The sequence below is a fragment of the Phasianus colchicus genome, chromosome 1 (genome assembly GCF_987193195.1).
Source record: "Phasianus colchicus chromosome 1, bPhaCol1.hap1.1, whole genome shotgun sequence".
NCBI lineage: Eukaryota > Metazoa > Chordata > Aves > Galliformes > Phasianidae > Phasianus > Phasianus colchicus.
Genome location: NC_143436.1, coordinates 87,248,083 through 87,261,056, shown reverse-complemented (window position 1 = coordinate 87,261,056; position 12,974 = coordinate 87,248,083). Strand labels below are relative to the sequence as shown.

Here is a 12,974-nt window from a genome sequence, read left to right as displayed (position 1 = left end):
CAAAGTCTTATTTATTCTTTTTCATTTACTTATTTATTAACAAATTCTGTTTAAATAAAACTAGAGTTCATTTTCCATTTGAAAACTGTTTACAGTCATACACTGTTGTACTTTCCATACACTGTTGTACTTTCCCGTTTTCTTTTATTTTTTGGATTGCTGTGAAGTCTGCCTCTCCAGCTTGTGAATGGTCCCTCTGTTCTGTGAGATGTTTACATTATTTTTCTTGCTGGTTTTTAAAATTTGTTTGTTTGTTCTTTGGGGGGAGGGAAGGTTTATTGTGCCTGTCTTTTTCTGAAAATGGGTTTCTAATCCATTATTGTATAGAAAATGATTTTGACTGGTTTCCAGGATTTGAGCAATCATGCTTTTTAAAGAGATTAAAGATCCTTTAGGTTAGTATTGAATAGTATTAAATCTTAGAGTCATAGAATCATTAAGATTGAAAAAGACCTCTAAGATCATCTGGTTCAACCACCAACCTGTCACCACTAGATGCCCACTAACCATGTCCCTCAGTATTCTTCTGTTTAAAGTAATTTTAATTTGATCATTGGACTGAGTGGAAGAAGAGTTACATGTGTCTTGATTGTTTTACAAATCCTGTTTTTAATGCCTTAAGTCTGATGCTATTTGATACCAACAAAGCCTAACCTGAAAGCATAAAGAGTAAGCAGTAATGCATTCAGCTGCTGTAGGATCTGCAAAAAAAAAAAAAAAAAAAAAAAAAAAGCAAAAGGCTGACTTCTCTTCCATACATTTAATTGTATAATCACATTTCTTATTACCACTCACTTTTTTGTCTTCTAACTACAGAAGCTTAGAATAGGTGACCTGAAGACATTTAATGTTCTCTGAAAACAGGAAGTGCCAAAGAGCCTCTGTGCTCTTTTTATTTCCACCCTTCCTTTGTCCCAGAACCTTGCTTCTCCCTCACTACTTTGTAACTACTTAAGAGGAAATCATAAATCCCTGTATTCAGTTCAGCTGTTACCCAAAGCTGAAGACTGATAAATAAGCACTTCCCTCAGTAGGCTATAATTCTCAGAATAGATGAACTCTAGGTAAGTTTCAAACTCAAATGTATTTGTCAGATAACTACCAGTCACTGATTAACCACATATTATACCTGAACACCTACATTATTGAGTCTTTGAGGCAAAATAACTTCTGCATTTTAACTGAGTGCATCAGTGTTACCCAGAAGTACCAATTTCTCCTTCTCCATATTTTAAGATATTGCTTCTTAGAAATTTACAGCTAGAACTTTTGTTGCGTGTGGTGGAGAGATTTGCTAGCAGTCTCAAAATTATCCTTTAAATGAGCTCTGGTATAGTTGTTCTGTTGCTAAAACAGACACATGTGAGTAGAAGAAATGCCTGTTAGAATGAAGTGGAGGAAATGTTTGTTACTATTGAGCAATAACAAAATAAGTTTGCTCCAGGAGGTCCTAGCTCTCATAGAGTACGTCTCTGTCAATTAGCCTATTGGAGAGTGTCCTCTGGAGCTGCATTTGTTCTTTAGTCTTTTAATAGTGAAGGAGAAAATAAACTGAAGTGGCTAAAATGTTTTTGTTAGCTCTGAGTGTATGAATGTGCTTTGGGGAGATTTTGGAGGCTGGTAAGTGGTAAAGGCAGGCAGATGAGCAGTTTTTCTCAGGTCCTTGTTTGTACTGTCTGAGGTTTACCTGCTTGAGGTTTACTTGCTCTCTGGCCAGGACTTGCATCTGATGTTTTTGGAAGTGCAGTTATCTGTTCAATTGCAGCATTTTCCATTGTTTTGCTGTTCTCTTTTTATCACTTTTTATATGTGCGCAGACAGGGCTGTGCGTGGAGTCATCTTCCTGTGATTGTATCAGCTGGAAAGGCTGCTCTGTCCTTTCACATGCCTCTAGTTCATGGGTGTTGAAAGCATTTTTTTCTCAATAACTAAAATTTCTCTGCTGTCTCCCCAGCACTCTTTTGTCTTGTTTTTAAGATGCTTTTCTATTATATTTTTTGATTTCTTTGTCCTCCCTGCTTGAGATTCTTTTCCCCTTAAACTTATCTTTTGCATCATTAGAGATTAAATTGATTGGATTTCTTTTTCAGATTAGGCAAAACAATCAACATGATCTTTCTGAGATGGAATAAGCTCGTAAGATTGATAGCATTTCCTGTTCTTTGGGTTCTTCCAGATATTTCATAAATGCACAGGGTGCCATAGGGATTCTACAGTATGTAATACCTAGTACCACTTTCATAGCTCTCAGGTGTACTAATTAGGCCTAGAGCATGAGTAGAAATACAATGGCCATGACTGATACAGTTATACTGCATCCACTATGTGTCGTCTTACGTGTAAAGCAAGCGAGTATCAATTGAATCCTGCTTAGTAAGCTTCTGTTTTTAAAGCTGTAATAAGCCTCTACTCTGGCTGTACAAGTACATAGATTGCTCCAAAAGTAATGCTGCCTATTTATTTCCATGGAAACGACAATGGACACAAAGGGCTCAATGACACTCTCTGATAGAACAAATTCTCAGGTACAAAATGCTATATGAAAATTGCACTGATTGTTCAATTACATGAGTCCAGAGCAGCAGTTTCTGTAACACTAAAATGCAAACAGATAGATGTTGGTAGTCTTGCCATTTATGATGCAAGTTCAAAAGATTGAATTGTGCAGGGAACCTGTGTGTAGGATGGGAGAAATGCAATTAAAAATTTTTAAAGGACACTGTCCACCTATGAATTTCTTTTAAGAATGTTTATCTTGAAATGAATAGGCTATAAAAATGCAAGATACAGTTTATAAAAAATACTTAGCACACAAAAAAACTTTTACATAAAAAAATTGATTTGTCTTTGATAGTTTAATCAATCTAAAGTTATGCACATGAAATCTGCTAAGTAACAGTTCTATAATGCTTGACTGGTTTTCCCTAGAATTACTTTCCCTTGGATGGGAAGTGTAAGTTGGTGGTTGGTATCTCTTGAGCTTTTATTCTTCTCTCAATTAAATAGATGAAAGCCTTCAAATGCTAACTTCATGAGTCTAAAATGAGTTAAACTACAATTCTCAAGTGAAATATTTTTGATGAGCTCATAATCTATTTGATTCAAAATTACTTCCATTTGTGATCCCCTTTTGGCACAGGTTTTTGACATCAGCCTCAAGTTCTTTTTGGTGAACATAAGTAAGAAATTTTGCTGTATTTTCTGAAAATCCTCTTCCATTTGTAACAAGCACATTGTATTCATAAGCAACAAATGAGTATTGTGTTCATTTGTTATTAGGACAGTTTGTTTTCCTTGTTACGTAATGGTTTGCTTTCCCATTTTATGATTAAAAAAAGTTTACTTTGCTGTATTTGTGCTTCCCTTCTCTGAAGACATTTACATGAAAGTCACAGTAGGTTCTGTATTCTATTTAAGCCTTCATCACTGCTTTTCTGTGAATTTCCTATAGAAAGCACCGATTTCATTTATTAAAGCTGCTTTATACTACCCATTGCTTGATATATAATGCTATAACCTTTTATCCAGATTTTCTCAGAAATATCTGAAAATTTCTCTTTCAGTTAAAAATGTTTGTTAATACTGAAACTACTTTTAGGAAAGGATGGCATAGATTAATTTAACTTCAGAAAAGTAAGAAGTAACTCGAAACTATGCATCTGTATATTTCATAGAAATATTTATTAATATTTTAATGTGCTCTAATGAAAATTACATTGGACTCATCAGTATTTCTGTTGCTTGAAATGGTCATTTTGTGATTTTTCTTATTTATTTAAATGATACACTCTTAGACTACCACTTCAGCTTTCTTTGAGTTGGCTTATTCACTCTGACCCCTGAAAGACAAAAGTGCCTTATCTGAAAACAACACCATTCTTTTTGCTTATATTCTCAAACAGTTCACTTTCTGTTGTTAGCTTTGTTGAATACTTCCTAGCCTTCTGCTTGGGCAGATAGGTCAGCTACTTCCTATTCATTTATTTCTTTCCACCATGATTTATCTATCTTTAGTGTATTAGCATCCAGTGTCAGTTTTCTTTTTCAGGGGTGAAAGGTCTTAGTTTTTAAGTATTTCTAATGTAGAATTCAATTTGTACCTTAAATGAAATTGATTTTTTTTTTCTTTACCTTTTCAGTTTTGCCTTTTCTTTTGAGATGGGAATGTGGCATTAAGAATTGATAAGGTTGTTTCATTATGCTCTGAAGTTCTTTCCTAATCTTGATTACTCATTCAACCCTTATTTTTCCTGATTTGCATAATTAAGTCATCAAAAGGCTTGTTGCATTGCTCTCTTTTTTTCCAAACTTATTTATGCATATATTAGCAGCACAGAAAGAAGCACTTTCTGAAGAACAGAAAGCAGAAGGTTAATTACTTCCTTCCACTAGAAGAAATACCATCATTTGTTCCCCCACCACATTTTTTTTTTTTTTTTGGCAGAAGGATGGTTCTAGTTTCCTTAGCCTCCTTGAAAAGACAGATACCTGGATGCTTAACTTGGGAAAATGTGGGTAGGCTTCTGCAAGTAAAAATTCTCTAAGTAGATAAAAGTGGGTGTTGATGTATTCAATATTCTTGTTTGGTATCAACAGACTTCAGCTTCATCTTATGTATTTAAATTTCTAATCCAGTTAGTGTAATTCTCTTCTGTCGTAAGTCTTGCATCCCGGTCTAAGACAAAAAATTAGTAGTAAATATGCTCTTTTTAAAAACAGTTTAAAAGTTCAAGTGGGTGGTGCCTTTTTGGGAATCAGCACTTTGGCATGCTCTGAAGGGAAGTGGTGTTTGAGGAAGCTGGGAGCCTTTGAACACAGTGTACTATGTCAGTAAGTGTGTGGCCTGAGGCACACTGCACATGCCTCTGGGAACTGGTGATATTTTCATTCGTAGTAATAGTTCAGATTGCACACTATTGTGACTGTGAACCAGGGTAAGGCAAGCTGGACGATGACCACAGAGTTAGCACAGAGGTTGGCCAGAAGAGACAACTGAGTTGTTGTTAGCTGGCTTCATGTGATCAGCTTTAAACTAAAATGTGAATGATATTTCCCAAAGTATGTCCAAGTTGGTTTCAGAATAGCTGGTGCACTGCATACCTGTGATTTGATGAAGAAATGAAGTCCAAAAAGTTAGTGCCAAAAAATTGATTAATGTTTATCAAACTCTATATTTTGGTAGGGACGTGTCTGCTCCTTGCCTGCTAAGTTGGTAGGGCAAAGGCCATACTTCTGAATTTCAGAAGCTGCTATGTTTTTTTTTATACTGACAGTCACGTAGACTGGTGTGTTGGGTGGAGAGGAACCTGATGAAGTTCAACAGGAATAAATGTAGGATTCTACACCTAGGAAGGAATAACCAAATGTGTCAGTACAGGTTAGGGGCTGACTCACTGTAGAGGAGTTCTGCAGAAAAGGACCTGGGTGTTATGATGGGCAACAGATTGGCCATGAGCCAGCAGCATGCCCTTGTGGCCAAGAAGGCTGATGGTATCCTGGGGTATATAAAAAGAGTGTGGCCAGCAGGTAGGGGGAGGTGATATCTGGAGTACTGTATCCAGTTTGAGGCTCCTTGGTTTAAGAAATATTTCTGGAGAGTGTCCAGTGGAGAGCCACGAAGATGATGAGGGGCTTAAAGCCATCTCCCTTGTGAGGAAAGGCTAAGAGACCTGGGTCTGTTCAGCCTGGATAAGACTGAGAGGGAATATCTAAAGCATGGGAATCAAGTATGTGGGGCCAGGCTCTTTTCAGTGCTGCGCAGCAATAGAACAAGGGGCAAAGGGCACAAACTGAAACACAGGAATTTCCATCTTAACATGGGGGAGAACATTTTTACTTTGAGGGTGACTAAGCACTGGCACAGGCTGCCCAGAGAGGTGGTGGATTCTCTTTCTCTGGAGATATTCAAAACCCAACTGTATGCTTTCCTGTGTAGCCTGCAGTAGGGAACCTGCTTTAGCAGGGTGTTGGACTAGATGATATCCAGAGGTCCCTTCCAACTTCTATGATTCTGCGTGTCCGTGATTTTTAGTTAATGATAGTAAGGAAATAGTTCTATGGCTTGAATAAAGGAATTGCTTGAAATTGGTAAACTCTCCATCACCAACCAGTTTTTTCACAACAGCAGGCTGGGAAGAGGGTATTCAGTACCCCCTTTACCACCACAGGGTGTTCTGAGAATATAAATTCAACATTGTCAGATTTCTGCTGTGCTTGCCCTCACCACAGATTTCTGCCATTGATTATGCTAACATTTTTTCTGTTTTGGTAACTTTGAATTAATCAAAGAAGACCTGGCTTACCTCAAAGCAGTGTCAGCTGCTCTGTGAGTAACAGAGTTTTTTATTCCCAAGTCTATTATGCTATGACCCATAAATTGCATTGCAGCTTCAATTTATTCCTTAAAATTTTAGTTTGTTCTGGAGTAGCATGCATATAAGCCTATGAAAGAAGCGTGTTTCATATTTGTCCTGTATACTCTTACATAGTATACTAGGTAGATTAATTCAAATAAATGTTCAGAATTGACATATAATATTGCTTATGATTTTTCATTCAGAATTGTAGTTTATTGCTCTGTGGCTAGAAGATTTCACCATAGTTTATGGAACAGTTAGAGGTTTTGTCTAACAAACTGTAACCACTTGCACGTCTGTCAATTGCTTTTCCTTGTTGTAAACAGTTTAAATCTTACTAGCTTATGTACATGCAGAAGTTTATAGATGTACAGTATACTCAAAAAGTTTGAAGTGTGTGTCTTTACAGACACACACTTTAAAGAGTCCTCTTTACATCAGATTGCGAAGAGCAATGGGAGTCCTGGCTGCCTTACTTTCCTTGTCCCTCCTTTGTAGAAAGAAGTAGTCTTAAATTAAATTGCTTTTATTTTTTTCCTCTTTTTCTTATAAAGTACTGGTTGAAGTCCTAGACAGTATCAAGTCAGACAAAAATGCAAGGTATCTGTGTGCATTCTGGATGCTTTCAGCACTCACTACCATTCAGCTGAAAGGCAAAAAACCAGTTAACAGTTTTGCGCCTGTGTTTTTCCTTGAAGAGAGGTTGGATTCTTTTGGAACTATGTGACTCTCATCCATTTAATTTATTCAGGATGTATATGAAAATAAAGACGTATAAAGTGGAAATATTTAAATTATGTAAGGAAGTCATTGCTGTATCTCCCAACATAAAATAATTGAAATGGAGAGGTTGAAAACGTAAATGGAGATATTATAGGCACTGTCTGTTAAATGTGAACTTACTCTGTCCTGACATTTCTTTAAGGAAGTGACTTTAAATGATGTAAATTTTATGCTGGATCTGGGCCTGACTTCAGGCTTGTTTTCTTTTACTGAAGGGCATATTTATTTAAAGGACAGTAAGGTTAGGAAAATTGTTGGACTGCTGAAACCTTGTTGCAATGGAAAAAGTATAAATCATTGAAAAACCTCTCAGCCTAATTCAGCAAAATGTGACATTAGCTCATATTCTTTTGCCAGTAAAAGCTATGTTCAGGTCAGGATTTTTTGCAAGTACGGTTACGCCAAATATTGTGTGTCTCAGCCACGGCAGAAAAAGAGTTTCGTATTTTCTCCTCTAGCTGACCTCCTGGAGGAAGACAAAGGTTCAGTTAAGTAGAAAAACCTCAAACAATCAACTGCAGAAATAGGCAGTTGTGCTTTATGCAGAAAATCAACTGTTGCTGTGGTATCACAAGTGGATCTGGACGTGTGTTGAAGCACCCCCTGCTTGCCTTGGGCTGAGTAAACCACCAGGCACTTGTCCAAGCATAGCAGGCTTGGTAACCCTGCCTAGAATTGAAAGAAGAGAACTAAATGATGAAACTTTTACTCTGGAAAGTACTTGAGCTCTGCCAAAAGTTTCTTTCCTTCCCCATGTGGAAGTAGTATAGCAATGGAATTATGTTGTCAGTGTTTGAGTCTCTGAATGGTGGGATTACTCTAGCAATTGACCCTTCTTAGTTGAGGGCTGAAGCTGTGGGCATTGTCAGGAAATATTAAAGGAGATTTGTGGCTCGCTGCTAACAGTACTGAACAGCATGAAAAACGTTTGGGCATGCTGCAGTGTGGGTTTGTGGGCCATGCCAGTGGCTGCAGTGGTGATGGGGAAAAAGAACTCAGGTGCTGCTATGTGTACTTAACAAAAGTAGAGATGTCTGGTTGGATACAATTAGCACGAATAATTCAAATTAAATAAAAGAGTTCAAACAACATTCTTATTGCAAACGTGTTGCTTTGTGTAACTTATTACAGAAGATAAAACTGTTAGAAGCTTTGAGACAAGCCAAAGAGGGAGAAACACTGTTGATGTGACCATAAAACTGAAGGGAAACCATTCTAAAAAAAGTGGTTGTCATTTTATATGCATTTTATGCATGAGAAAATTATGTTAATTTTATATTTTTCAATATCATCATTGTTGCATATATGTCACAGACTCTCTCAACCAATGTTTGTGATTTTCTGGATAAGCATGTGAAATGTGCGTAATAAAATGGTGGCCAAATCCTTTGGCAGATATGATCTCCCACAGTTTAACTTCTGCCTGAACATTCTGATTTGGCAGGATAGTGGGGCCAGTTCTAGAACTTCCCACTTCATTTTGGGTGTTCAGACTGTTCCTGCAGATACTTTCATTTGTGGAAATGTTGCGTAGGTTGGTTCAGATACGTAGCTTTCTCCCAAAACAGCTGAATCCAGTAGACTCTAGAACATTCTACAGCATAGAAACGATGCTGATTTTCACAACTGGTACTACCTGTGTAACTGGCAGGGCAAGTACTGTGATGTTTTGAATTCATTTTATATACAGTTGTGGACTTCCAATATATTATTTCTAATATCGCTCCCTCTCTATTTAGACAAGCCACACTAGCAAGTTTCCCAAAGCAAAATATCATTTCACTCATAAAAGGATGTAGAGATGAAAATAACTCTGAATTTATTATAAGCTGTTTCATTTTTGCCCTACGTCTTCAGAACTATGAAAACCTTGGACTTGCCGGGCTTTTGCAACTTAAAAGTCATCGTAAAATAGAAACCAACAAATGCCTAAACTGTGTGGGCTGTCCCAGTGGAAAAAGAACTGATGTCCAAGTAAAGCAGATTTACAGGAGACAGATAAATTTAATCATTTTTCCTTAAACTTATTCTGTCAAAACACAGATTTCCCATATTTGTCATAGAAGGTTATTAAATATGAAATAAACATCTTTTTCATGTTATCTGAAGATTTTGGCTCTGTATCTCACAGTTTTGTGTGTGTGTGTGCTATTTTTCCCTAACATTTTTGCAGCTAGCAGCCCTGAAAAAAAATTGTGAAACAACAAATATTCTTTTATATCCACACTTATCTTGAAGTAGCCCAACCTTGAAGACAGAAATGCTTGCCACAGTGACCACCAATTATTTAAGGTCATTATCTCAACCTTTGTTAATTTGGCAGTATGTTGTTCTCTATGCATATCCCTGTACTGGCTAACGTCCCATAACAATCAGAATTCCAGTTCCCAAAGTGTCAGTGAAAATGTGGGCCTTCCAAAGCCTAGTTTCTTTTCATCCTTTTCTTCAGCAATTTTGAGTTCAGCTTTCAGTAGACTTGACCAAAACCAAATTATCTTTTAACGTATGTGAAACTATTCAAATGTTATTCAGACGTCAATTTTTGAGATGTTTGTTTCTTCACTATAACATAACCTTTTCCATCTTATCTTTTTGTCTGACAGTGGATAGTATTTTTAGGTTGCATCTGGGTTGACTTATTGAGTATAATATCTTACTGCTTGAATATAGCGTCCAGAAAATGAGTTTGGTGCTAGGCTAAACAAAGTTCTGGGACGGGGCATTCAGATAATTTCACGGTGATGTCAACAGATGTCTTCTGCTTTTTTGTCAAGGTTCAGCAAAATTTCTGTATGTGCAATGAGGATCACTTTGATATTTGAGCTTTGAGGTGTATCAATGAAGGGCCTGCACCTTTCAAGGAAAACAGAGTGGCCAGTCTTTCCAGCTACAAAATTATTTTTGTTGTTGCATCTTTTAGGAACTTTATGCACTGTCCTTCCACTGGTTTTCAACTGGTTTGGTTCAGGTGCAAAGTGGAAGGAGCGTCAGAGGCATCCTCTAGGGGGAAAGGAATCTGTCTCGGTCACCATTTAGAGATTTTTTTCAATACCTAAGTTTTAGGCTTTTTGGCAGTGCAGATGCTAGTGAGTCCTTTAAGACAACAACATGTACAAACACCTTTTCTCTGTGAAATTCATTGAATTTCATTTCTGCTGCCCTTTGGTTTACCAATTCAGAAATATATGGATGAACTCTAAAGTGAACTGCCTTGTTTTTGGCAACTCTGTCATTTGATGATGACAATAATTCTGAATTATTGTATTATGTTGCATTGTGCATGAGTAAGCTACAAGTTAAAGGACTGTGCAAGCAAATTAAAACCTGATGGTTAGCTGTAAGTATGTTCATGAGAAATAGAATTACCAGAATCATTTCCTGTAAGCTGAAATTCCCTGACTTTTAGTGTTGCAATGCAAATTACTTTAGCCTAAGCTAATAAAAATGAGCAAATGTAATGAAATGAACATATAAAAACAACTTGTGGTTTAGTCATCTATGACTACAACTGAGACAGTGGTACTTACTTGCAGTCTCACTGAATAGTTTCTGTGTAGGATTGGTGAAATTTTCTAACGTAAAATGCATTGAAGATCAATTACAGAATTCTGAAACACTTGTTAATACCATCCCTCAAAGAAATGATGACCACAGCATTTTACAGGACAGGTTCTCACTCTGGCAAATGGATATAAGGAAAACTTCTGGCACTGCAGAGATTTTATGAAAAATATACAATAAACTCTGCTATGTGTCCTGGGTTGTCTAGGAAGTAATTAGAAGTTGCTATCTTTCTTTTCAACTTGATTGTAAAAATAAATGTGAAATACATTTCTATTGACAAATCCTAAGATCAGATGGGTTGCACCCTAGAGTGCTGAGGGAGTTGACGGATGTGTTTGCCAAGCCATTCTCCATCATTCTTTGGCAGTCCTGACTAACCAGGAATGTCCCGGTGGACTGGAGACTGTGACACTCATCTTCAAAAAAAGGCTGAAAAGATGATCCTGGTAACTACAGACTTATCAGTCTCACCTTGCTGTCAGGGAAGGTTATGGAACGGATAATCTTGGGAGTCATCATGGACCAATTAAAGGTCAACCAGGGGATCAGGCCCAGTCAGCATGGGTTTATGAATGGTAGATCCTGTCTGACAAACCTGATTTCATTCTAAGACAAGGTGACATGCTTAGTGGATAAAGATAGGGCTGTCGATGTTGTCTACCTGGACTTCAGTACAGCCTTTGACACAGTCCCCTACAACATTCACGTAGAGATGCTGGCTGCCATGGTTTGGATGGGCATATGTTCAGCTGGGTGAAACAGTGGCTGGATGGCTGGGCCCAAAGAGTTGTGGTCAATGGAGTTAAATCCAGTTGGCAGCTGGTCACAAGCGTTGTCCTCCACTTCTATTTAACATCTTTATTAATGATCTTGATGAGGGAATTCAGTGCACCCTCAGTAAGTTTGCAGATGACATGAATTTGGGAGGGAGTGCTGATCTGCCTGAGGGGAGAAAGGCACTACAGAGGGACCTGGATGACTGGATTGATGGGCCAAGGTAAACTGTATGAATTTCAATAGGGCCAAGTATTGGGTCCTGCATTTTGGTCACAACAACCTCAGGCAACCCTACAGGCTTGGGGAGGAGTGGCTGGAAAGCTGCCTGATGGATGGGGACCATGATGATGGACAGTCAGCTGAACATGAGCCAGCAGTGTGCCCAGGTGGCCAAGAATGCCAGTGACATCCTGGCTTGTATCAGGAATGGTGTGGTGAGGAGGACTAGGGATGTAATCCTGCCCCAGTACCTGGTACTGGTGAGGCCTCACCTCGATTACTGTGTTCAGTTTTGGGCACCTCAGTACAGAAAGGACATGGAGGTGCTGGAGCAGGTCCAAAGAAAGGCAGCAAGGCTTGTGAAGGGCTTGGAGAATGTGCCCTATGAGGAGAGACTGAAAGAAATGGGGCTGTTCAGTCTGGGGAAAAGGAGGCTGAAGGGACATCGTGTTGCTCTCTTCCAATATCTGAAAGGTGCTTACAGTGAGAGCAGGGTTGGTCTTCTCACTGGTGACAGGTGACAGGATGAGGGGAAATGGCCTCAAGTTGTGCCTGGGTAAGTTTAACTTGGATATCAGGAAACGCTTCTTGGCAGAAAGTGCTTTGTTAAGCACTGTAATGGGCTCCCCAAGGAGGTGGTTGAGTCACCATCCCTGAATGTGTTTAAAAACCATTTGGATGTGGTTCTCAGGGTCATGATTTAGTGGTGGGTTGTTAGAGTTAGGGGAGTATGGTTAGGTTGTGGTTGGATATGATGATCTTGAAGTTCTTTTCCAACCTGAGCAATACTATGAGTCTATGACTTTTTATCTAAAGATAGGGTAAGCTCAACCTCAATACCTTATTAACTGCGTTTTGTTTTAATAAAATTGTTTTAAGATGATAATTAGACTTGATTAACAGCCTTACAACAACTGTTTCCTTACATTAAACGGAGGTAAGGATGTATAGCTGAGAAATATCTTTCTATGTTCTTTCTATCCATGGTCTGTCTCCATTTTCAAGAGAAGGCAAATCTTTATTAGACCAAACTGTCAGGTTACAGCATACGGATGTATTAAAGCTCCCCTGTGTTTCTCACATCTACTTTTTTAATTCAAATATTGCTTGAAAATTAATATTAAAAGTAACTAGTGTTTATGCCAACAGATCAAAAATAGTTTTTTTTAATGCTCTTATAGATTTCTTTTCCTGCTGTGTATGATTTCCTGTCTCTTGGGCTTTTCAAAATTCATCGTCATGCATTCTATTTTCCCACCAGTTGCTATTCAACTT

The 12,974-nt window shown here is 38.0% G+C and overlaps 1 protein-coding gene across 1 annotated transcript in view; it reads left to right on the top strand.

Annotated features, from left to right (window-relative positions):
- Positions 1 to 1,001: 1,001 nt before the first annotated feature.
- Positions 1,002 to 12,974, top strand: part of ABI3BP (ABI family member 3 binding protein) — a 158,039-nt gene continuing 146,066 nt past the window's right edge. The window contains exon 1 of the mRNA XM_090151507.1: positions 1,002 to 1,064. The gene's annotated coding sequence lies outside the window, so the exon portion shown is untranslated. The remainder of the gene's footprint in view (positions 1,065 to 12,974) is intronic.